Below are 24,582 nucleotides of genomic sequence, written 5' to 3'. Positions count from 1 at the left end.
ATTTATAAAGCAATATTATGAAAAAAATGGTAATGGTTTTGGATCCAACAATTCGTATTTGCATTTCAAATACTCTGGAGTCTTCAGATGGGGATACAAACCAAATGTTGTGGTAGGGACCACTAGAAGGGTAAGGGTTATTTGAGAAACAATAGCTAGGATCATGCTTAGAGGCAGTAAAGAATTGCCAGAGCTGCAAGTGGTGTGAGAGCAGTTAGGCAAAGGCAAATTCCCAGATATTTTAACTGAATATTACATTCAAATTCTGACACACAAGGATAGGAACTCATGTGAAATATGGGTCTGGATTTAAATTTTAAGCTTCTTGCACTCAAGTTCAAGGTATGCTTCGGTCACAGCTCAATGCGGGTTTAGATCTCTACAGACTATCAGGTTTTTAAAGACACTTTTCATTTTCAGATGTGACAGTTAAAAAATCTTGGGCACAATAAAACATTTGACTTGAAGAAAAAGTTGAGCTATAAAMTGAAACCAAAGTATCGCAACTTGGGAGTGTCCCAGCTGCAGAAAACTCTTTATTTTAAAATACTTTGATTGATCCCCAATCTCTTCAAATTACACTCCAATAAGGACTGTGCGCCCTTCTGAAATCAGGCTATGCTTCAATTACTTCATCTGCGTATAAATTTCATTGTTATTTGAAACATATGCAAAATGCAGATACCAGTACACTCTAAAATTGATTAAATATCTACCTCATTAAAGTACAAAACCTACAGTATTAGAGGCCCTGCTAAAAGGGTTCACTTTGTATTAAATACACTAAGCCTTGCCAGTGAAATACTCTTCTGGATTGAACCCGTTTAGCATTGCAACATCTATATTTTAACAGATGAACACTTATACCACCAGTGCTCTTAGGAAGGTTTTCACCACATTTCTGCTGGAGGAATAAATAAAAAATGACTCTTGAAGCTGAGGCTTGCTCACCTAATTCACCTGGGCTATCCCAGTGAGGAAGGCAAACAGCAGCTGGCCTCAGATAAAATCCTGGAGTGAAAAATTTCATCCCATGAGCCAAAATTTTTTGAGAATGAAATCTGGATCGGAGCATTTTGGAACAYTTTATGAATTCAAAAGTGACTTACTTAAGGAAACAGGAAACCTGACAGGCTATTAGTCCATTCTTGGGGACTATTTATTACCTTCCAGACAATGATCTTCAATATTTAAATCTGAGGTTTGGAGAACCCTTGTGCCACTTCCCCGGAGGACTCACAGTCTGTTGGCTCTGTGTGCCTCTGCACTGTGATACTTAGAACATACAGAGGTTTACTGTGTTTGCTGCCCTTGACACAATACATCATGATGCATTCCTGGACAGCAGGAAAATGTCATACTTTGGTTCCAGGACCTTATGAGGGAAAAAAAAAAAAAAAAAAAAAAAAAAAGGACAACGACAATTTTAAAATAACATTAAAGAGCTTATAAGAACACATAAAAAACTGTCAGGAAAGGGGCAGGTATACTCAGTCCCATCTCGCTAAAGAAGTGAACCAGGTGAGTAGCATTCAGGCACTCTATGGATGGATGGTTTATTTTTGTTTAAGTGAGGGGCTCACAGCACAGCCCCTGCTGAGCAACTTGACAGACCATGGGGTGCCGGGACAGCAGGGAAGCCCCCAGGCATCCCACCAGAATCATCCCAGGAAAAGGCTGTTTGGGTGGGTGCTGCTGCATGGCTCTGCTCCCAGGGCCCTTGGTTCAGAGGGAGGCTGAGAGGGCACCACAAGGCACATGGGCTGCTGCAGCGGTTGCACTCCACATTCAGTCATAGAGTTCACCCCTAGCACCACACACACCACAGCAGGCAAGTCCAGGAGTCTCACAAGAAAAACAGGGGTCATGATCCTGCAGTTTCCACCATGCAAGCAATTCCTCATGGCAACAGTTCATCTCTTGCATGCTCCTGAGTTGCTGCCTGGAAAGAAGGAGCAGGTTGCTGGCTGGCTGAACACTTATGGTGAGCAATACACAGCCCCACAGGTCATTGGCAGAGCACCCTTCCAATTGAAAGGTCTTAAAGTGCCTTTCAGCCCTAATTTTCAGTAGATTCAGGAAGAAACAGGGCAGCTCCATATTGCTGCAGCTCAAAGCAAAGCCTGAAAGGTATAAACCAGCCCTTTGATTAAGCAAGGAGTTTGGATGGGTGCTCAGTCAACAAGATGACATAGAGAATTGCACCGTATTTAAATCAACACCTCAAAAAATACTCAAATATGCGATTACTTTTAAAGATGTATGTTCTTCATGAACTTGGTGGGGTTAAATATGTCCTTAATGATAAGAACATGCTTAACTATTTCACAAATGACTAACAAGTTCTTCTGAATGACGACCTTCATGARTGTTTCATTACCCAGACAAAAGGATCGGTCACTTTTATTTACAAGGGAAGACAGATGAGTCGTTTTGCAGCATTTCAAGTATTTAATAGAAACCCAGTTTCCCGAACAGCGCCAAATTCACAAGGACATCCCTGCTACATTACAGCACATCTTTCTTGCCAAGCTCTTTTGTGTAAGTGAGGTGCAGGGCTGTGCAAAAAGCCACAGGGACACAATGTAAACGTGCATTCTTGAGACACCACTGGTAAACCTGGCATATGGTTGGTTTTGCAAAAAATACTGCTGTGAACAATYTGTTGTCAGTGAATCTGAGCCTGACAAACCAGCCCCTTTAGGCTTGTTCAGGAAAAAACAATTAGGAATGCTTCACTGGAAATAAGGATGAAATGCAGGCTTCAAAAGCATCACTTCCACTCATGACATCCAAAACTATGTTAGAATAACATTACTAATACAATGCCAAGACTACAAAAGTTAGAAAATGAAAGAATTAAGGTTGCTTGTACTAACTTCATTCAGCCCCTTCCTGAGAACACTTCATGATAAGTGTTTTCATTACATGATCATATGTAGCTTTGAATGATCATCATGATCATTTTTTTCCCCTGTAAATCACTGCCTCATTCACTGTGAGCTAAGGAAGAGCTCCCAGGATGAACCAGGGTTCTCTTGGACATAGTTTTCTGTAGGAACTCTCATTCAAAAAACAACCAGGTATTCAACAAGTCTTTCTATCCTATCATTCAACATGTAGCCCCAGGCAGTATCTAACTTGCGACATTTAAACTGTGCATTTAGTTCAAAATTATTCACTTCCTCCCAGGTATTTCTGTAGTMCTACTGGCCTAGTGTCTAAGTGTTTCACAAATATGAAAAAGTTTCTCTTCAAAACAGATGTGTGACACTAAGACTAGCAGCTTCTACATAGATTGTGTTCCGTGTCCTGCCACTGCCACTTTCTTCTCAGCCATTTAAAATTACCTCAGGTGTTTCCTCCCTTTATTTGGCCTGCCTATGTACTTCAGAGTGAACAGGCAAACAATGAAAAGTAATTTTGATAAAACTGAATTTGCTCACTATGGATGCAAGCTTTGGAGTATTTAGCTGCCAAACTCTAACAAGTCTCTTCTAAACATCTGTGAAATAAAATCTTTTAAGAGATTTAAAGTTTGGCCAGATTTGGGGAAAATTTTATAGGGATGCCAAGAGATAAATCTCTAACAACTTCCACTTCTAGGTCAGATTCTAAGTGTTCATCCAAAGCATATTTTTWAAATATTTTCAATCCGAGCAACAAGAAGAATGCATTCTTCCCTAAACTCAGAAACAGCATGAATGTTTTAGATGAAAATTTCCTTCCAAATAGCCAGAGACTGACAAAGACACAAACAACTAGTAACACGGTGTTATAATGCAAACTTCCAGATAACACCATAGATATAATTAATGTAAAGTTAGAATCACTGGGAAGTACGCAGAGGTATCTTGCAGGTTTATTTTTAACAATACCAGAATTAAAAGATTTAGTGGCTGCATTTTTTTTAATTACTTCATAAAAGGCCAATATGCAAGAGTTGAGCTACATGGAGAACCCACAAGGTGCCAGCTGATGGCTCTGGGATATCAGGTTAAATGGCAGAAAATAAGCAGCTGCACTGCACTGCAGTTGGGAATTTATGCTTTACCTTTAGGAGAGTCTCTTTGAATGTAGGATCTGTAGGATAAAAGGACCAAAGCTCACAGCCCCCATAAAGAGGAGAAACAGTGGCACCTAGATATGTCATCTTACTTTAAGTTATAACTCTGCATTCATGCACTAAGAGAACAGTTGGCACTTTCTGAGGTCAATGCAGCTGCATTGGTATGAAATTGGTATATTGGAAAGACAACCTAGGCTTTCAATCTTCCTCATCTGGAGCACAATCTTGGAAAACATACCATGCTAAATATTTCTCTCTCAAATTAGTGTCTTTGAATGGACCCTCAGCTGAGATCAATTGGAATAAGTCCACAAAGTCCACGTCAGTTTATACTTACTGAGGTTATGACCACAGTATGCTTGAGCTAAATTTTCCTCAAAATAAATAGGAAGGGACCTACCAGACTATTCTTTATGGGTGTCCTTGGCTTTTGAATTCATTTCCTTTCACTTTGGCCCACCAGAATCTGCATTTCTTAGTCTCCTTTGCATGCTATAAAGCTCATCTTTTATCAGTCAACTGGACAAACCATAGTATATTTTTACACAGAATCACTTTTTGGATAACTAAGAACATTTGTACCAAAGTGAATGGTGCTCTACTAATTAAAACCAGTTAAGAAGTTGGAACAGATATCAGTRGAAATATACATTTAGAGAATTGGCTTTTTATGAGGATATCAATTTAGATTAAATCAATAAAAATGTAAGAGTTAAGTTTATTGAATTTAAGGGTAAATAATATGGACAAGTAGGCTACAGATCATTAGACCTTACAATGACTCCAGGAATGGAGGCTTTAAGAACAACATTATGTAACATGCAACTTGTGATATAGTTGCAAAAATTGGCAACCTTGCATCTCCTCTGGGTTTCACCAAGAGTCCTGCAGCCTTTTTACCTTTGCAAAAGTTTTATTAAAAAGGAAGGCAAAATAATCTAATCACAGGGCACTGAATCCAGATCTCAAAGCCCTACTCTCATTATTTCGTTTCATGTTTAATTTTTTTGGCCCATATAAGTTTCTCTTCCCATTTTAGCACCCTAARCTAATTAAACCACTGCTAGGGGTAAACTAATGTCTGATCATTTTGGCAGGAATCATTTACACACATGAGAAAAGGATATTAAGTAATAAAGGGCATAAATATGATACAGTTCGGATTTTTGGAGGAAAAAAGGGGGGGCGAGCTTAATATAAGATTACAGTACACAACAGAACTGGGCTCTATCAGCTCCTTAGAGGTTGGAAGTCCCTAGTGGTGGCTAACTGACCAGGAAAAGAGAAGGGAATATCCGTGCACAGCTTTGTCATCCATAATATTAGGGGTTCTCAACAGGCTGGCATGGTCTTATTAAATGCAGGCATAGGCCAGAAAAGGGGAAAGGTAGTTAGTGCAGACAGCTGCTTTACACTTCCAGGTGTAAAACTTCTGTGGAGCATCAATGAGGTTTGACAACCACTTCCTGACAGCAGGTATTAAATTCATTTCTCCAGGAAACTTCAAGGAAAGGAAACGACACCACAACACTTTTCCTGCCCTTTTCCAACTATTTTTGAGTACTTCAGTCTTCATTCCCAATTTTCTGGGCAGTAGTGCAAATATAAAGGCCCAAAAGCATTGAACAATCCAGAAAAATACAAGAAACTTATTAAAGCTGATGGTAAAATAGTTTTTTTCTCTTCTTTCCTTGAAAATGTCAAGAAAATGTAGTCCTTTCTATCATATTTCCAGCAGAAAATAATGCCTTTCAATCGTTATACCTCTGAATAAAACAAAGTTAAAAATTTTCAAGATAAAACGTAACTATTTGAAGATTTACTTAATTTCCACTAAAGTACATATTTACCACATACAAAAACAAAAAAAGAAAAAAAAAGGAAAAAGTTTCATCAAATAAGACTCAATAGGAAATTTATAACTCCCTTCAATTTAAAAGCTACATCTGGGTGCAGCCTTTTCTGTGTCCTCAGTATCCTTTTTGGAGTCAGCCCTTGCGAGCCACATAGAGCAGCCCCAGAGCAGCCTCTGCCCCTGCAAGACAGGCGCTGGGCCAGGAGGACATGGGAAGGCTGCTTCACATCAAAGGTTGTGATAATTCTCTAAGACTCTGTGGTTTTATTAGTGGAATTTCTGTCCACTGGCTTATGAGGGATATTCCTGAGTGTGACTCCTCTACCTAGTATGTATGCCATGGGAAGCATTGATGCTTTAGGATAGAGGCATGCAAAAGAAAATACAAAGACTATTCTAAGGGCAAAGCAAGACCAAAAAAAAAAAAAAAAAAAAAAAAGCAGACAAAAAGAAAAAAAAAAAAAAAAAAAAAAGGCAGACAAAGCAGTGACTTTAAGTGTGCTTCTCATTAACTCAACAATCCTTTCTGAAAATAAATTATTTTGTGTGTTGTTAGAAATGAGCCTTTGTGGGGAGTACTACAGTTGAGAAACACACTGATAGTGAAGGCAAAGGCTGTTACCCAAACATATAAATCACTAAATGTTACAATGTGACTTTTCAATTTGTTTTTTCTCTTTTAAATTGACTTTGCAATCCAATTAATTTGTTTTTAGCTTATAAATCAACCAAAGCAAGTTCAAGATTCCTCCCTTTCTTCCGCCTTGGCTGTTTTATCCAGCAATAAGGTCCCACACCCATGGCCACACATGGGGCAGGCATTTACATCACAAGGCCCCAATAGTGAACTGTGGAAAATAGTCTTTCAGCAGCAGGAGCAGCATCTGGCTTCTTGGCATGCACCACATACAGTTGTGCTGACAGATCTGGCACTGCCTTCTAAAGCGTCATATGGTCAGGCCGCTAACGCGATGTCCCTCCCTGCTTGTCCTCCTCCATGTCATTTTTCTTGTTTGACTCATATTTAGCTCTACTGAAGCTGCAGGCATTCAGTCCTGCGCACTCATGGGCCTATCCCCTCTCTGCATTTCACAAGCTCAGCCAAATCTCCATACTGAGGCAGCCTTCAAGGCATCTCTATGAGGGATTTCCTTATGAGGGTTCTGGTACCCATCCAAAACCCATCCCAGCAAAGCAATGAGCTTTCCCCCACACCTTCCTATCAGAGGACCTTAACTCCAGCCCAGTGTCACTGCCACCTCATTAAGCAGACAACTGAGGTGCCAAGGAAGTGATGTGGCCCGCCCAGAACTCCAGTCTGTCACCATTTCAATGTGAACCAGCCCTTTTTCGTAGTATTTCCAGAGATCTCTAGTGTGTGAATCTGAGATAAAAGCTGCAAATATAATACACAAAGCAAGCTGAAGCTGCACTGATAAGACATTTCCTTACTGATGTAAATATTCAGAGCACCAAATACATAAGACATCTTATGTATACACTCCATCCCATAGGGATAGACCCACTCTACACAAGAGGCCCATTTTCTAAATGTCACTGGAGGAGCACTGGATGACCTTGTACTGAGGGGTCATACACACMGATTTATTCGTGCACTTTCCAAGCTCATTTGGTGCAACCCACCTGAGAGTCTGATCACCAGGTTGAATATGAATTTTCTAATAGATTTGGTAACGCAAGTCATTGCTGCTCTTTGCCTGTACATACTAATGATAAATATCTCACCAAAAGGGAGGGGGGGAAGGGGAAGCTAATTACAAAAAGACATAAAGATTTCCTGACCAAAACTCTGCAGTGTATCCTCTACTCCTGCAAATTGGCATGAAGAAACTTCCATGGGGTAAGAATCTGGCAAGCAATTTAGAAACCAATGACCTTAATGCCACAGCCATCTGAAATTATTTTTCTAAAAGAACTCAAGCAATAAGAGTTCAACAGATTGAAACGAGTATCTTACAGGCTTGATGCTGCAAGATAAAAACTATGCTGGCCATTTTCCAACAAGGAACTTGAGCATGTGCTTATCTTTAAGCTTATGAGCAGTCACACTGAAGTCCCATGCTTCATGCCTGAAATTAAACATTAACTCAAGTATTTTGCTGGATCAGGGCCAATGCAATTTTAAAAGCGTCAACTCCAAAAGCAAGGATTGTTTTGGGAACAGTTACTCAGGTGTACCTAATACGAGCTCAGCAGACAGTTGCAAGAAGGTATGAAAGCCCCAATAACTCTCTGCTTTCCAGCAATCTCAAAACCTAACAGTCACTCCTTCAACCCAGGGGATAAATTAGAGCAGATTGAGGACCACTTGAGCTTGTTGCTGGATGAAATCCCACCTGGTCTAACACTTACTGTTACGAGCAAGCCTGGCATGGCAAGTGCCTACTTCCATTCCACACAGCCTGATGACTGGGAGAAATCGTTCATCAGCAGCACAGATTTCCTATGAAGAATGGGACACTCCTTGGTGTTTTGTGCAGAAAATACTAGTCACTTGTTAGATATTGTGGATGCAGGAGGAGCCCTAATCTCCATGATGTTAGCCACTCATTAGAAAATACTTAGAATCCCGACTACCTAAACAAAGGAAAAGGGGCTTAAACTTCGGGCTTAAACTTCTACTATTGTGGGTTTTCTTGTGCTTCCTATTCTAATAAAGGGAAGATTTTCAAGTGACAAAACTCCTGTTAAGATCAGCAAGAGAATTTTTAATGAATCCTTACACAATGCCTTGCAAAGTGTAACGTGGGTACACTTTTATCTCAGCCATCTAAAACAAAGATAGAGGAAGTTCTAAAAGTCTCACACAAAGCTTTAAATTATTTATTCTGGTCAACAATACAGTATTTTACAGCATTATTCTGCAACTTATTAAATATTAAAATAAAGACACAGGAAGTAGAGATAGAAATCGGAAAGGARTAAAAGCTGAAAAATTAAACCATTCTTTCTTTCACATGTGAAATTCCATATAAAATACTTCCCTATAAATAGTTGTCAATAAACACAACTGCTGCAAATGTATTTGGTAAATGTTGAGGTCAAAGGCCTCAACTGTTTATTGCCTTGTAAACTCAAAGGCAAGTAAATTTATTGCCTGAACAAGTTTCAGAGTATTGGCCATCATAAAAGCYCTGCATCCAAGGTACAAAATGGCCCATCAGCCAGCACGACACTCATTCCACACGTAACTTGGAGGCCACCACGTGTATCATAATTCAAAGTATGAGAAAGTACATTGTCACCATGCAGAACACATACTGCCCAGGATTGCTGCTGAACTGTCTGCTATTACTACTAGAAGTACTGCTTGGTAAAAGTATAAATTGCTTTGCTTTCAAAAGCAAATTGCTTATTGTGCTATAGGAAAGGCAGCAATGTATTTGCTTCATATCATTAATGCCTGAAATCTGCATGCAGTATTGCTGATTTTTAGAAGTCCCCAAGTGAAACTGGACACGGTGCAAACACACACCAAACAACAGCAGTTACCCCAAATGTTTGTAGAGTAAATGAAAGCTTACAAGCAAACGATCGAAGAAAGGAAATATTTTTCTCTACATTTCACAGTTGAAAAAACAGATCTGAGAAATTTTATGTGATTTAGATTTTCCAGGACACTGCCTTCATCACAATCATGTACTGCTTTTTCCTAATTCTGAGGTCTAATTAGTTCTRTAACATATTATAAAACCATTAAAACCATGGTTAGTGTTCAGTGTCAAATCCTATCCAAAAATCTACTGCTCACGACTGTACATTCAAGATTAGTGTGCTGAGAATGATAATGTCTTCCAGCTCCACAACCTAAAAGGGCCAAATCAGGAAATATACAAGTTTATGCCTTTTTTTGTTTGGTTTTTTTTTTTTTTTTTTTTTTTAAACAAGGATATATTTCAGAAACATTATGCTTCTGTCCTCCAAAGTTAGAGCTGAAGAAATAGATGTATGTCGTCTTTCCTGCTCAAGTGCTCCTTTCTCAAGGAGCGTGTGACTATAAATTACATGAATTTATACAGAACACACACGAATCTGTTAAAATTGGACTGAGAGAAAAAACTGTTTTCAAACTGATATGGATTATAGTATAAAATATTAGACTMTCAGACAGTCCTTGCAAACTAAACTAAGAACTCTTTAGTGCAAGCACTGATGTTTCCCCTCTCCGCATCATGCAGCCTGTAGCCAGCGCAAATAATTAGGGGGATAACAGTAATTTTTTAACCTCTTTAGCCACATGGACAAGAACGCTGGGGCCTGTGTGAGACTTTGCAGGCTGATTTAACTGGAACGGCAGCTGGCCTTTGCTCTTTGAGTCCACTCTTGAGTAGCTGATAGTATCTGCAGATTAAGTTTGGCGGAGAGTGTTATTTGAGAATGAAACTACTGTCAGTTACAGAGCGAAGCACCTGACTGCATCTGCCAGTCAGAAACCTGACTATCTACAGCACTTTAGTTAAGAGCTTATACACATAGCAAACTATCAGTAAATTCATGCACCCCTTACAGACAAAATAAATCTTGAATAATAAAAAACACACATCAGACAAGCTTTAAAATATATAAATATCTACAAATCTGTAAGTTCAAGTAAATCAGAAGTTTACATACAAAATATTCAGAAACGCACTCAGATACAACTCATTTCCTAGAGAACAATAGCTCCAATAGAGTAAAATAGGGCACGTAGATACATGTTTTTATTCTGGACAGATCTAACTTTTTTTTTCCCTCTAAATTATTCCAGTTGTTTTAGAGCAAACTCTCTAAAACATCCTTCCATCCATTCCTCTGAAATGTTATATGATAAAAACCACCACTCTGAGAAACCTATCCCGTAAATTTGCCACACAACCTAAATCAAAGGCATGAACATCAACAAACCAAAACTTATAATGAAAGACACTGTGCAAGGTGCTCTCATGGTGACCCTCAACAACCTTGTTCTGTGTGTATTTGGAGGTTTTTCTAGGAAACAATTTATAGGAACAAAACATACACAGCACATSGCAGGTATAATATGGCTACGTATGAGCAAACAAAAATGTTTMAATATTCTATTCATGTTATGAGAATAGTCTTATTGTACACTGACACAGAAAAGGCCAAATGCAGGTCACTTTTGATTACTGAGCTCCGATTAATCTCTTGCACTGGAATAAAATATTTCCACTTAATCCTAAGAAATTCTGTGCAAACCCTACATCCATTTCCATGCTGCTCCCAAAAGGAGATGAAGATGAAAGAGAGAGTTCAAAGAGCTACCAGCRAAATCTCATTACCTGCTGCTACAGAAGCCAGCCCCACAGCTGGCACAGAACACACACATTTAACGCGAGAGTCCCCAGACTCAGTACAGGAATCCAACTAACTATGACAGTGAGAAATGTTTTTCCTATTATTTACAGCAGGGCAGGAAGATGCTCTTAATTCTACCATGAAGGCTGTGTCTCTGAGACCCAGATAGCATCCAGCTCATTAGCTTACGTTTGCCTGACAATATACAACCCAAATATTCAGTAATGGATTTAAAGAATCCATTACATCTCATGGCAAGAGGTTCCACATCTTAGCTATTCTTCCTTTTAACTACTTGACTGAATTCCACACCAAGACCACACAGCATCACACACATTGCTGACAATTTATCACTTACGCACCCAAACTTCCTGGCAGAGATGCTAAGAAAGTGGTAACTCCCTCCTTCCCCTAGTGCTACCAGCACAGAGACTATTCTGGGGTTAGACGCAAGAGCACAGTCCCAGGGCAGCCTTTTGCCCTCATTCAAACCCAACTGGACTCAGTCTTGACCTGTTAACTCCTTATGAGGCTCCCGTCTCACCACCCCCAGTCAAAAGTGCATAACCTATTTCTGCTTCTGCCTTCTCTCAGAATACAAATAACCCCATACTCACACATAAAAAGTCTTCTTTTATTTTGTTATAAAAATAGCTTTTGTTTTTAATACACCTTTTTTTTAATCCTTGACATTCATACTAAACTTATTCTGTATTATCTAGCACATATCCCTCTGTTCTATAGAGGAATTTATTTTCATGCCTGTGCTTAGCATTTGATGCCAAATGGAGAATTTGTGCCTCAGCATTCATCTCTGGATTCCAAATCATGTGCTGAAAATATTAGATAATGCAAATAAAATCAGAGATAGGTAACAGCTACAGTAGTTCTACTAAGGTAATGAGACTATTCAACTGAAGAGATATGATGAATAAAAAATACAGCCTAAATTATTGAGTAATTAAACAGCAATAACTTCAATATGAAGTTCAAGCAGCTTTCAGGCACTTATATCCTCTAAGTCTCTTTAGYAAGTATTAATGGAATTTTTAAAAAAGATATTAATTATCCACTCAGCACATTTTCACACAAGAAACAGCTCAACTAAGAACAATTCTCTGAACAACATGCAATAKGAATTGGGTACTTCTACTTAATCACTCTGCTAAATGTTTATAGGATGGAAATAAGATCTTAATACAACTAGAGGGGCCGCAGGAGGGACTCTTTAAAGGTTGCACTTCCATATGTGTCAATATCAAGAGCTCAGCAACATCTGGTTTAATTCATTTTTTGAACTGTTTACTAACTGGAGACTAGGTGTTAATTCCTCCTTGAGATGGGAAATGCCTTTAATTGATGCCGCTGCATCTTCCTCGTGCCAAACGGACACTCATGAGATGCTATGAAAACCAGTTAAGACATGGCAGTAGAAACGGGGGCTGGGATTTGTCTGCCCTATCTGTTTAGATTGCAGCCCCCTGGAACAAAGGCAAGCTCTTACTGCATACGTCAGCGAAGCATTTGGTCCTACAAGGCCTGGATGTGGGCAAGGCTTTTAAATCCTACCAAAACACAAATAAATACATAGGTTACTTCCAAAAATCTCTCTGTGCTTTGAACAAAGGAAAAAGCATCACCTTGCCATCATATATTCCAAAGTATTTTCCAGAGCAATACAGAGGACTTAATGAGCTGTACTATGAGGCATTTTTAGAAAGGAAATACTTAAAATCCATAAACTATTAGAACCACTATTTTTGGGGTAAACTTCTGAAAAAATGCAATCAGTTTCTTTTTCAAAAGTGAGGTAAACATTAACAAAACTGTTCATGAATATTTTTTCAGAAGTGTTTGGGTGTTTGTATCTGTTTGGCTTTACAATCACAAAGTGAAAAGCAGAAAGTTTGATGCTGCTACAGAAAAATCAAATTCTCTATCAACAAGCAAATTTTAAGGCAGCTGTAGATAGTTTGTGCAGATAGACTCCTTGGACATTTGCACAATTTATCAAACTACATTAATAGCCATATAAATACGCCAGAAAAGGTCATTTAAAAATCATTACGTATTTGTTTTTAAGAGTAACACCTTGAAGCCCCCACTGCGAATGTGGCTGTACTACAGCTATTTCCTTTCATGTCAGAAATGTTTTTTAAATGTTTGGCATAGGAATCAAACAAATATTTTTGTTTAAAAAAAAAAAAAAAAAAAAAAAAAGATTCCAGAGTAGATCCTTGAGAACAGCCATGTAGCACAAGTCTTTGGATTTTTATCATTTGCTTTCAACTTTGCCTTATGTCACAATAAAATAGCATCAAAGCTAATTTCAATCTGGTCCCAAGAGAGCATTTGTCCATATCATGGAAACCACTACTTAATTTAGCACTATTACATACACATACTAGAGGGATGCTCAGCTGGAATACCACAGTTAAGACAGGTCAGGATGAAGGTGCACTGGTGGGGCTTCTCAGGGAACCTGCTTTTAGTGCTTTTGGCTCTACTTGAGAACATCAGTTTCTCATTGATTAGTTCTGAAAACAAAGTCCTTCCCAAAGAGAAAAAGAAAAGAAGTAATAGAAATTCCTTCACAWTCTCTAGTCTAGGCAACCGTGTATCAGTGTCATAACTTAAAACGAACAAGTCATATGAAAGAGCTGTATCAAAGTTAAACACATCTGTGGAGATCACATTCTTTGATTCTATTTCTTACACTTACTTTTGAAAACAGACCTCTGATGCTTCAGATTCAGCTGGCTGCAGCATTTTATTCAAGCTCTTCCAGGCAATGCTCCTCCACAGGTATTAAGTCCCCCTGGAGAATGCAGGCACAGAGGTAATAAACATATTCGTTTCATTACAACATCTTAAAAAATGTAAAAATTCTAAAAAACCAACTGTAAGCTGACCTCCAGCCAAAGTACACATTAATTATACAGCTTAAGTCAGGCGGATGCTCAAGGAAAAGAGATATAATGTTACACCCAGCTGGATACTTTGTAGTTAGCACAAATGTAATATAAAGCTTACCAGAGTTTGTCAAGTGTCTGTCTGGATTTTCAGTTTTCATTAGTACTATAATTAAAACCACATTTTCAGCTATATTACCTATAACAAGAAAGGAATGAGAAATGAGGTTGTCAAGGTCAGTCTCTTTCTGCTCTTTATACTGAGTATCTGCAGGCCACAAGCTGTTGAATTTGGTGTAAACCAGAGTAATCGGATGGAATGTCACGTTACAACCAAACCTTTGTGGTTGAAAAGACAAACTTATGAGGTCACTTCCTTTTAATCACCAATGCAGCATATTTATCTACAGYAATATAAGTCAGGAAGACAGGCAGGCAGATGACAGACTGACAGACAGACATATGGAAATACAAGCACCCTAAACACAGATACAACGGTGCTGATGCACAGAAACATTCCTTTTTAGAAATCTGTGCTTGATCTTCTGCTGTCACAGTTTTTCCCATTTATAACTGGCACCACTGTAAATACTTTTTATGTCCTTTCTATTGTTTCTCACAGAGGACAGAGCAAAGATTAAGAAAATACGAACACTGAATAACCCAGGCAAGAACAAACTAAGAAGATTCAGACTCAGCTTTATATTTTTAATGACTTCAAAGAGTTCAAGATTTCGGTTAAGATTCACAAAACAGTGTGACCACATAGTAGATAATACACTTCCTAGCAAAATGATGTATTAATCTAATCACTATCAAAGCTGTGTTAACTGGAAATTAGTGCTGAAATGCAGCATGGCTTCACTGAACTCAGCTGAGATCAACACCGTACTAAGGATCTGGACCATAAATTTCAGTATTGTCACTAGGCACAAAAATTCCACAGTTTCATATTCAAGTGCAAATAAGCACTTGAGGCAATCGAGGACCAATGAGTGCAAATGGGACTCCCTAGATGAGCAGATAGTCTGGAAAGCAAATTAGCTTTCAGGAGAACACAGAAAACAAACAAAAAGCAAAGCAGCTACTCAGTCATGTAAAATATAAATGGCTAGTTTATTTGTGATACTAAAAAGGGATTTTAGTTTCATTTAAAAAAAATGTTAGGAAGGAGATGACTGAACTATTATGAAACTGAAAGACCTGAAGATGATACCCCAGAAGATAACATTCCGAGAATAAAGTGAAAGAGCTCATATAAAATACAAAAGGTGTGTTGTAAAGAAGGATCAGAAGGGCAGACTTTGAGCTTCATCTAGTCATAAATCAAAAGCTTGTTCTCCATCATTCTTGTCTATGAGGTCAGCTTTGATTTCCAAGCTACAATTCCCAAAGGATGGAGGTATTTCTATTGGCAAGTATGTGTCTTTCTTCCCTCAGGCTGGCTCTGCCAGCCCTGCTGTCACCATGGACTGTCATTATCTCAATCTCTTTACTGCCCAGGATTGTTCCATCCCGGAGCCATAGGGAACTATCACAGGACTGTGAGAGGAAAACACAATTGGAAGTCTAAGGGCATTTGCAACAAATTAATTCACGGAGAAGTTTATCAAAGCAGGCCATCTGCAATACTTCAGTCATTCTCCTTCACAGTGGCCAAATGTTTTAGTGCACTAGTCACAAGCTGACATGTCAGGAATACAAAGTGATATGCAAAATAAAAGGAATGTGTTAAAGACATAAGAAAAAAATAATAAAAAACGCACACAAAAATATTCACAAATACAACCATGATGTTTACTCAGTCTTCTGTATTTTTGTGTGCACGGGTGTGATTGCGGGGGTGTAACTTAAGCATTAATGTTTTAGCTTTTACTCATGCCAATTGTTYGTATCCATAAGAATAGTCTGTGTAAACAGAACTAAACACCTGAATACTAAATGCTGGATTAGTGCCTCAATTGGCAGTCAACCATCTCCATGTATACAGATGAAGGCCAGATAACTTCGATATGGAAATTTTTACAAAACACTTTTAGAATATATTTACTATTTTTCACGTAACAAACCAAACAGTAATTATCAGTTCATGATTTTTTTTTTTCTCTAAGTCTTAAAAACATTGATTTAAATTACTTCTTGGGTATGACCCACCTATAGCAGATTTTTTAAGATTCTTACACTAATGATTTTATTATTTGCTTCAACGGTATTATAGTGGTTTTACTTCAGTAATTTTCACTAAATATAGAAAAATGTTTCTGTGTGGTGTAAAACCTGATAGTTACCACAAGTATCCTTAACAAAGATAACACTTACAAAGAATAATACAGACATTTGATCCTATATGTTTCTAAAGATAAAAACCTTCATTCTCTCTGCAGCAATTTGTACAAAAAAGGCATTGATRGATGCAAGGTCTAAATTTTTAAGACAACACCGCCCTCTACTGTCACAAGAGAGTAAAGCCGGGTAGGATCATGCTCACCTTTGCAAAGCCTTTGGAGGCTTCATTTAAGTGAAAAGCTACTGCAGCTCCTGCCCAGGGATGCTTTTCAGATCCTTGTAGCTTCAAATCAGGGAGTTGCTTCCTCTTTCACAAGTAAGACTCGGTGTGAGCTCCCCAGGCTCTGCACTGCCCACAGGCATAGGACTGTAACTCCAAGGTGAGGTCATACCAAGCAGGAGAGGAAAATTTTTCACTCCTCTCCCTCAAACAAGTACAGGGTCATCGAGTGCAGGAAGGCTGTGTTGGTTTGCTTACCTTCACTGCACATAGGCTATAGCCTTTCCCCCCCCACTTCTATTTTCAAAGTCACTATTTCAGAGCCTTCAAGGCTTAGACRAAAAGATACAGATTGCTTGATAAGATAACATCCTAAAACAAGTTTTAGTGCACATTATGAAGTCGCTTCATCTTAACCATTCTGAAACTTGCTTGCAACTTGTAAGTCTATAAATCAAAAACCATAGAGTGAGATGAGAAGACACACTTGACAGCAATGAGCATGGGTCAAAACCACTCTTGTAAATAGAACTGCACCAAAGAGATTCCCACAAGTAAACATTCCCCACCATCCTGCAGAAAGCAGCATCTCCCCAACAATAAAGAAACTCAGCAACAGGTATAAGTTTTCCAGGCACACTGAAAAATGATCTTAGTCATCAGCTCCTTCACCAGATTACAGCCAGTAGCATGAGTGGATTTTAAATCTGATGTTTAGAATCCTACTACAAAAGACAGATTTACAGAAAATAAAATTATGCCCCTGTGTATTTTGGCCTCTCTTCTGCTCTTAAGAATTCTCCCACTTTCCATTTGCCTTTCTCACATAGCCTGAGCATAGCTGAAATGGAAAGCAGTATTCCTGGCAACCTCAGGATCTTTCTCCTGAATGTTAGTAACTAATAAAGAAAAAATGATTACATACAGGTAAAAGTTGTTCCCTGTGTATTCTTTCTTCTACGTTAATCAATTCCAAAATTCTTCTACCATCTAACCATATTGCAAGATTCATCTAGAATTCTCTGAAATCAGATTTTATTCGGCTAAATTCTGCTGAGTCACCCTGCAATTTTTTTTTTTTTTTTTTTTTAATCTAAATGCTGTTCTAGCCTAAAATGATTTAAAAATGTGAGCTGGACTGAAACCAAACCCTCATACTGAGGGGGAGGACTAAATACACTCATAAATCACTATATGTAGGACTTGAAATTGAAAAATATAACTAAAAGACTGCAAAAATCTCAGAAGTTTACTATTAAGCTTTCATAAAGCATTGGCCTCAGCTTGAGATAAGGCTTCCGATGGGCTGGGTGAAGGGCACAAGCGATGCATTTTGCTTACGGATGTTTTGATCATCGGATTTTGAGCCAGGATGATTTGCTCTGAAATGAGTAGACAGACAGTAAAGTGACACACCTGCTGGCAGCATGTAGATAATGCATTTGGTCATTTCTCTTGCATTGCACAGCCTACAGGCATGTATATCACTTGGATCTCTTTGCCATTACCACCCAGCTTAGTCTTCTGATGACTACCATCTTCTTGTCTGTTTACAATTTTGGGACATACTCTGCAGATAAATCTCTTGCATAACAGAAGTAAATAAATTTTACCTAGYTAATGAGATTATTTGATAACACTCTTTGAAAGGAGCAACCCTGTTGCTCTTTATATTTCAGCTTTTTATATTTCAGATATATAAAAATAAGAACTGAGAGTCAAATGAGACTTCCAACTTCTAATACATCTTCCTAGGACAGCTGGGCAACTGTATTCTGATATTAATCAGAAAAAAAATCCCAAACTGTTTTGAAACACTTCTCACTTCTGAATGTATTTTCATATAACTAACAATTTATGGCAAATGAAAGGGAAAAAAAAACTTCACCCATATAAGTGCATTTCAAACCTTTAAAATAAAAAGTCTTTTTTATTTTTTCCACAAAAATACTCTTTCACTTTTTTGGAGCCATAACAGTAATTTATACCCTCTAACATCCTCAGGGCAAACCTTTATTTGCAATAGACAGTCTAAGGGAACAAGTTCAGATGAATGGCTACAGATCTAAGAAAAGAATTCTCTGACTTCGGATTCAGTGCTTTAACCAGTGTCTCTTACGGTGTCTGTGCATATCCTCAGACACAAGCAACAACAGAGCACAATATAGTTTAGTCAACAAATGTAGTTACCAAATCCACTGTACTGATTGTGACAACTTCAACACCCTCCCTTCTTTTCTCTGACCTCCCAAAGTGAGTCTCCTAAAAATATTTTTGGTGGTTTGCAAGAGGTGACCATTCTTGGTATCATAATTTTCTGTTCTGAGATGTGTTATTAGTTATCTCATAAGTCATCCTGTTTAACAAAACTGCAGTTAATTTTGCTAAAACTACCTGAAAAGCAAAAAAGGTAAAGCTATGTAAGAGCAAGGGAATATGTAAATTAATTCAATCCAGTGCTCTGTTAACACTTCACACACTGGCGTTTTTTTTTTTTTAAAGCATTTATTATGACAGGCTTTTTTTTTTCCTGGATTGCCAAAACCTAAACATAACTTGAACACAAATTCTTCTTTCCTTTTTTTATTTTAATATTTGGTTTAGTTCCTTTACTTTCATTACAGTTTTTAAATTATTTCACAAGCACTTAAACTGAACTTCACCTCCTGCTGGTTTCACAATGAATGAAGTAATAACTTATCTGTCTGTCTGGGATTTGATATCATCCCCACTCCAAAAACCTATCCTATTACAGGCCAAATATTTAATATCACAGAAAAAAAATCAGAGGAGCAAATCAGAAATGCACAAGAGCTCTAGCCTCAGGCTGGCCACCTTAGCTTTGCTGGGAGCACTTTGGAAAGTGACTGAAGAACAGTATCACTGATGTACAAAGCTTTTCATTTCATCTTCTTTATTAAGGAATATTTGTATGATAAGAAAGAACAAGCAAGTCTCTATGATGAAAGAAAGATCTATATGACAACAGATTATAACTCAGAATAAACAATCCTCGTATTGGTGATGCCAATGACAAATATTTGATGCTCATTGGTGCAGTCTCCCATATTGCTGCCATCAACCGCTATCATTCACAATCTAGGAATGCTTATGCATTGAAATTATAACCAAACCCCACCATGCTAAAAACTGTAAATGAAAAACTATTTGTAGTTTATACTCCATTAATAGACAATTCCTAGGTTAAACAAAAAAAAAAAAAAATCACTTTTAAATAACCTTTACTATTATAATGTATTCTTCAAGAATTTCTAAACAGAAATAAATAAAACTGCAGAAAAAAAGTCATAATAAGAGAAGAAAACAAAACATCATTACAGAGACTTCTTTTACCACAATAAGCATAACTTCTGTGTATTTGACTTAAACAGATAAAGTACACAAGAACTGTGATAAAAGGAGAAAATTCACTCCTTTATAGAAATACAGAAGAAGGAATATGCATAAGTTCAGGTCAGCTACACGGGATGACACATTTTGTTACTCCAAATATCACTAGACCTTCAATGTAGCTCTATGTGACTTCACTTTTTAATCCACGAGGTTTGCCACAAGGACAGCAAGTATATATATCCAGTAACACGTAAGACATCAATCTCAATAAAAGCAGCACTGCATGCATTCTTAGAAAAGCAGCTTTTCTAACAATTCAGAGTAACTGTTACAAAAACTGCATGGACCACTAATTTATTTACCTGTGTTCTCAGTCAGTGTTCTTCAACACTGTTTTTCATCATTAGCTTGGGGGTCAAAYCTCGGTTCTGGTTTTAATTCAATAGACAACTAGGATTTATAGGGCTAGACAGAGCTTAACCCCCTCTGCTTTACTTTCAACTCTTAACTCCATGCTACTATCCTGGCAAAGCAATCCATAAATTCTGTTCTATCACAGCAGCATCACATAACACTGTACTCACAAGTAAGTCACTTCATAAGCCAGCAACTGTTCTCAGCAGGCAGGGTGTTTTTATTCAGAGCTATAGAAAAATTTTGTTTTTGAAGCTCTGTTGACAGAAAAGACATACAATCAATGAGTTTTGTGTTTCCAGATTGCTGTTTACTGTGAATGAATTTGGGTTGTTAATGGCAATCAGTGAAAAGATGAGTGCACACAAAGAAAAAATAATTTCCCTCAAAAATACATCAATGTGTGTTTTGCCAATTGATGGGGAGTATCGGAAATAACCAGACACCAAGAGAAAGAATGGTCATGTTTACTACTAATATCAAATAATAGAAAAATGAAATGATATATCTAATGAAACAATAAGCTTACTATGTGCCAGGTTTTAACTAGGGGCAAATAAGCAAGGTAATGCACATAATCATTACTATACAAGAAAGAATAGTCATTAAGGATACATCACCAATTGCCTAAATACATTACCATCATCCAGATTCACAGTCACTGGGGAGACCCTGTTGCAGTRAGGATTTGGAGAGCCTTCCTGGCAATTATGTGGTGCATCCTGGTCGGTGCATCCACCCATAAGCAAGGTCTCCAAAGTCGCTGTAAGAGGGTCCAGCTTTTATGAAACCAAATCGGCAAAACTTGCATTTTCTTTGTTAGCAGTAATATCTGGTATGTCCTACTTTCCTTAGCCTCCAGGACCTAGCCAGAGCCCTGGCTTCAGATGGGAAAGTTCCCTCCGAGGTCTAAAACACTTGCCTGAGAGCCCACAAAGATTACAACTTCATGAGCCTACGTACAGGTTAGCAGAAGCAATTTGCAGGTGAGTTCTGGGTAGTTCTGCAAAAGCAGAGGCATATTCAGCTGTAAGTCAACCCTGACTTGGGTCTGTGGTTCAGGCCCTGGCAGTTCAACGTGGAAGGTAGTCGCTTGACTTTTTGAAATAACCCATCTTGTAAACAATCTGCCTTCAACATCTGTCTTGGTGCAGATAACTGCCATTCAAATACAATTCTAGCTGTCAAAGATTTATTGGCAGAGTTTTGTAACAAAAGTAAAGCACACTGAAATGAGTAATAATGTGGAACCTCCCAAAATTGTTCCGACAATTCTAAATTTTCCTCTGTGCCTCAAGTTAGAACTGTCTCCCCAAACCTGGCACAATTCTGTCTCATGTAGTAAGAATTTTCCATTGGTTTCCTTACTGTGAGGCACACTGCAAGCCTTATAAGGTAGCGATGCTCGAGTTTTCTGCAAACACACAATAGAAAGTCGAGCATTTTTAATTAGCTGTCAGCTGCTGTTCTTGAACATGTATTTTGTGTTGGAGGAAACTATTCCTGTGCCATAATTCATGAAAAATAGAACTGTACATTGACATGAGAAAGAAGTGGGTGAGTATAACTACTAGGGGGAATAAAAAAAAAAAAAAAAAAAAAAAAAAAGGATAACTGAAAGTTCTGAAATTGGTTTCCATCCATGTCTTTTTCCTCCAAAAACAACAATCTGAAAAATTGAAATGATATTCCCTGGGCATCTTCTGACAGTATCACCTGTGACATGTGCTCAAAGACATTACAGTACATCTCTTGGAACACTAGATACATTAGTTTTACTAAAAAGCAACTTCCAGAAAATGAAATATACCTGAGACACTATCAAATCTTCAGCATTACATACACTTTGCTTGGAATAATCAATTACCAGTAATTTTACCAGTGAAAATGTCATGGTGCTTTGCATACTCCCTATCTCATTTCAACTCCTTGCAGAAAAGGATGCAGTTTGTTCAATGAAGGTTTATCTGTAAACGAGATTCTTGTGGTGGCTTTATACCATAAAATTATTGGGTTTTCTTTTTCMTGCTTGTCTCTGCCTATTTCCACTGAATATATTTTAGTTACCTCACAGGCTTTTATCTGAAGTAAATCAATTAAATAATTTGTCTTGAAAATCTAAGTGCATAAGAGAAGACAGAAAATACTGGAAAATACTACACATGTGAAGCACTCTGCTGTCCCCGGGGACGAGGGCTCATCGTAAGGTCAGTAAAGCCAGGTTAGGCTTAACCTTATTTATCCAGCATTCAGACTTCTAACACTACCCAAATCCATGGTTATATAAATTCAAGGTGGGAATATCTTCACTTTGATTTGGTGAATCAAATTTGAGCGCCATGTGTCTGTTTAAACTGGAGTAACATTTGAAAGCTGGCTGGCCCTTAAGAACTTGACTGTTTGTTAGGAAACAAAGAACAGAAATAACCTGAAACCCACATCATTTTGTTTGGGATTGTTTTCACAGCAGTCACAGTGAGTTCATTTAAAAGTTCTTAGCTAACCCACCAGATCTGACCARATTTTCATTTACTATTTTCTAACATTACAAATTTTGTATAGATACTGTGCTGCCAAACCACAAACCCATTATATATTCCTGCATTTAAAGCCTGGAATGCCGGGTCTTTGGAAAATCTTGTTGTTTAATCTGTCTTTTTGCAAATTATTTTCTAATACTTCAAGGAGGGAATCTATTATTGGGAAAAAAAAAAAATATATATATATATAAAGGAATACTGGAGGCAAGGCAGGTAGCAAGGCAGGACAGGGGCACATCTTAAGTCTCTTAATTTCTCCGGGAGGAGYTACCACAGAGGGAGCACTTATTATTAGGTGCATTTTCAGCTTTTTGTCCCCATACTGGTGGAGCTGGGAATCGACCACGCATGCAGCAGCACCAGCAGCAAGGTTATTACACATCTACGTGGGTTTGAGAGCCTCAGAAGCTCAATGTCCTGCTAATGCAGGACTATTTGGTGTTACATGCATTAGAAGAGCAGGCACTCACATTCTACCAAACCATCAAATCCTACTCACTTAAATTAATATCTCTCCTTTGCCATGTAAGGTAAAAAGCTCACCTCTGTCTTCCAGCCCTGGACACCAGCCTCACGGATATAGACCATTTCTTACAGGGTTCTTCTCAAGAGGAGTCCCTCTTTCCCTCAAACACCTCCTCTCCTTTCCATCTGTATTAAGCAGACCACTACAAGGAAAAACCTGTCCTAGCACCACTGAGGCAGAAATCTTCCTGGAACACAGAGCCTCTAGGGAGCACTTCAAGCACACCTGATGCTCATTAGCCCCATTTGTCTCTGGAACGACTTCCCAGTTTGGTTTTTTTTTTTTTGTTGTTTTTGTTTTTTTTTTTTTTTTTTGTTTTTTTTGTTTGTTTTTTTTTTTTTTAAAGGAGATTTAGAAGCAATTCAGCAGGTGGCGAGCAGTGGGATGAAGCTAATTCCACCCACTTTTCACTTAGAAACGATTTAAAAAGAAACACAACGAGCAAGGAGTAGCTTCTTGGACGCCAACTACTTCAGTGCTTCACAAGGCCGCYGCTTCCTCACCCTCAGCGCCTTCCTCTTCCCGCCACTCTGCCCTCAGCCAATGAGCATGAAGATAAGCAGTCACCAGCCAATGAGGTGCAGCCAGTGGGCGGGTGCAGGGTGAGGTGGCGGTTGGGGAACCTTCCAGAATGACGGGGAAGTTGGAATTATGGTGAGTGTTCCTCAGGGTCCCTGGATCTGTGGGGGTAATGTAGAGGTGTTAGGTGCTCTCTGGGCCTTGGTCTGGGTTTAGTTACTGGAATTCTGAAGGCAGGCCCTAGCCCTAATGTTTTGGCACAAGTTTAGGGATTTGTTATCCCCGATCAAGGGTAGGGGGAAAGTGTAGTGATAAGCATGTTACTTGTATTGGATGCTGGGCTTTTTGTTTTAGAAATAATATTAGAACAGTTTGTGGCAGGAACKTGTTAAAATTCAATTAACTTATCATTTTTTTTCCTTTAAAATGACTGTTCAGTACCTTCTTCTATTCAGACAATTAAAATCATTAATTCTAGTGTTTTGTTCTGTGCTCCTGCTGGGTTATGTTTGACTCCTGCCTGCTCCTTCAATTCCTGAATGATGTTCACTTCAAGTAATGGTTGCWG

At 38.3% G+C, this 24,582-nt stretch overlaps 1 long non-coding RNA gene across 1 annotated transcript; it reads right to left on the bottom strand.

Annotated features, from left to right (window-relative positions):
* Window positions 1-1,906: 1,906 nt before the first annotated feature.
* LOC112957798 lies at window positions 1,907-20,672 on the bottom strand. The gene is made up of 3 exons (XR_003251272.1): window positions 20,600-20,672; window positions 13,966-14,061; window positions 1,907-1,942 (listed from the first exon to the last, which is right to left on the bottom strand). It is a non-coding gene; the product is annotated as an uncharacterized LOC112957798 (long non-coding RNA).
* Between the last annotated feature and the right edge of the window lie 3,910 nt (window positions 20,673-24,582).

The sequence above is a fragment of the Nothoprocta perdicaria genome, unplaced genomic scaffold (genome assembly GCF_003342845.1).
Source record: "Nothoprocta perdicaria isolate Ctin4 unplaced genomic scaffold, notPer1 scaffold_76, whole genome shotgun sequence".
Taxonomy (NCBI): Eukaryota; Metazoa; Chordata; class Aves; order Tinamiformes; family Tinamidae; genus Nothoprocta; species Nothoprocta perdicaria.
This window is presented reverse-complemented; position numbering and strand designations above follow the sequence as displayed.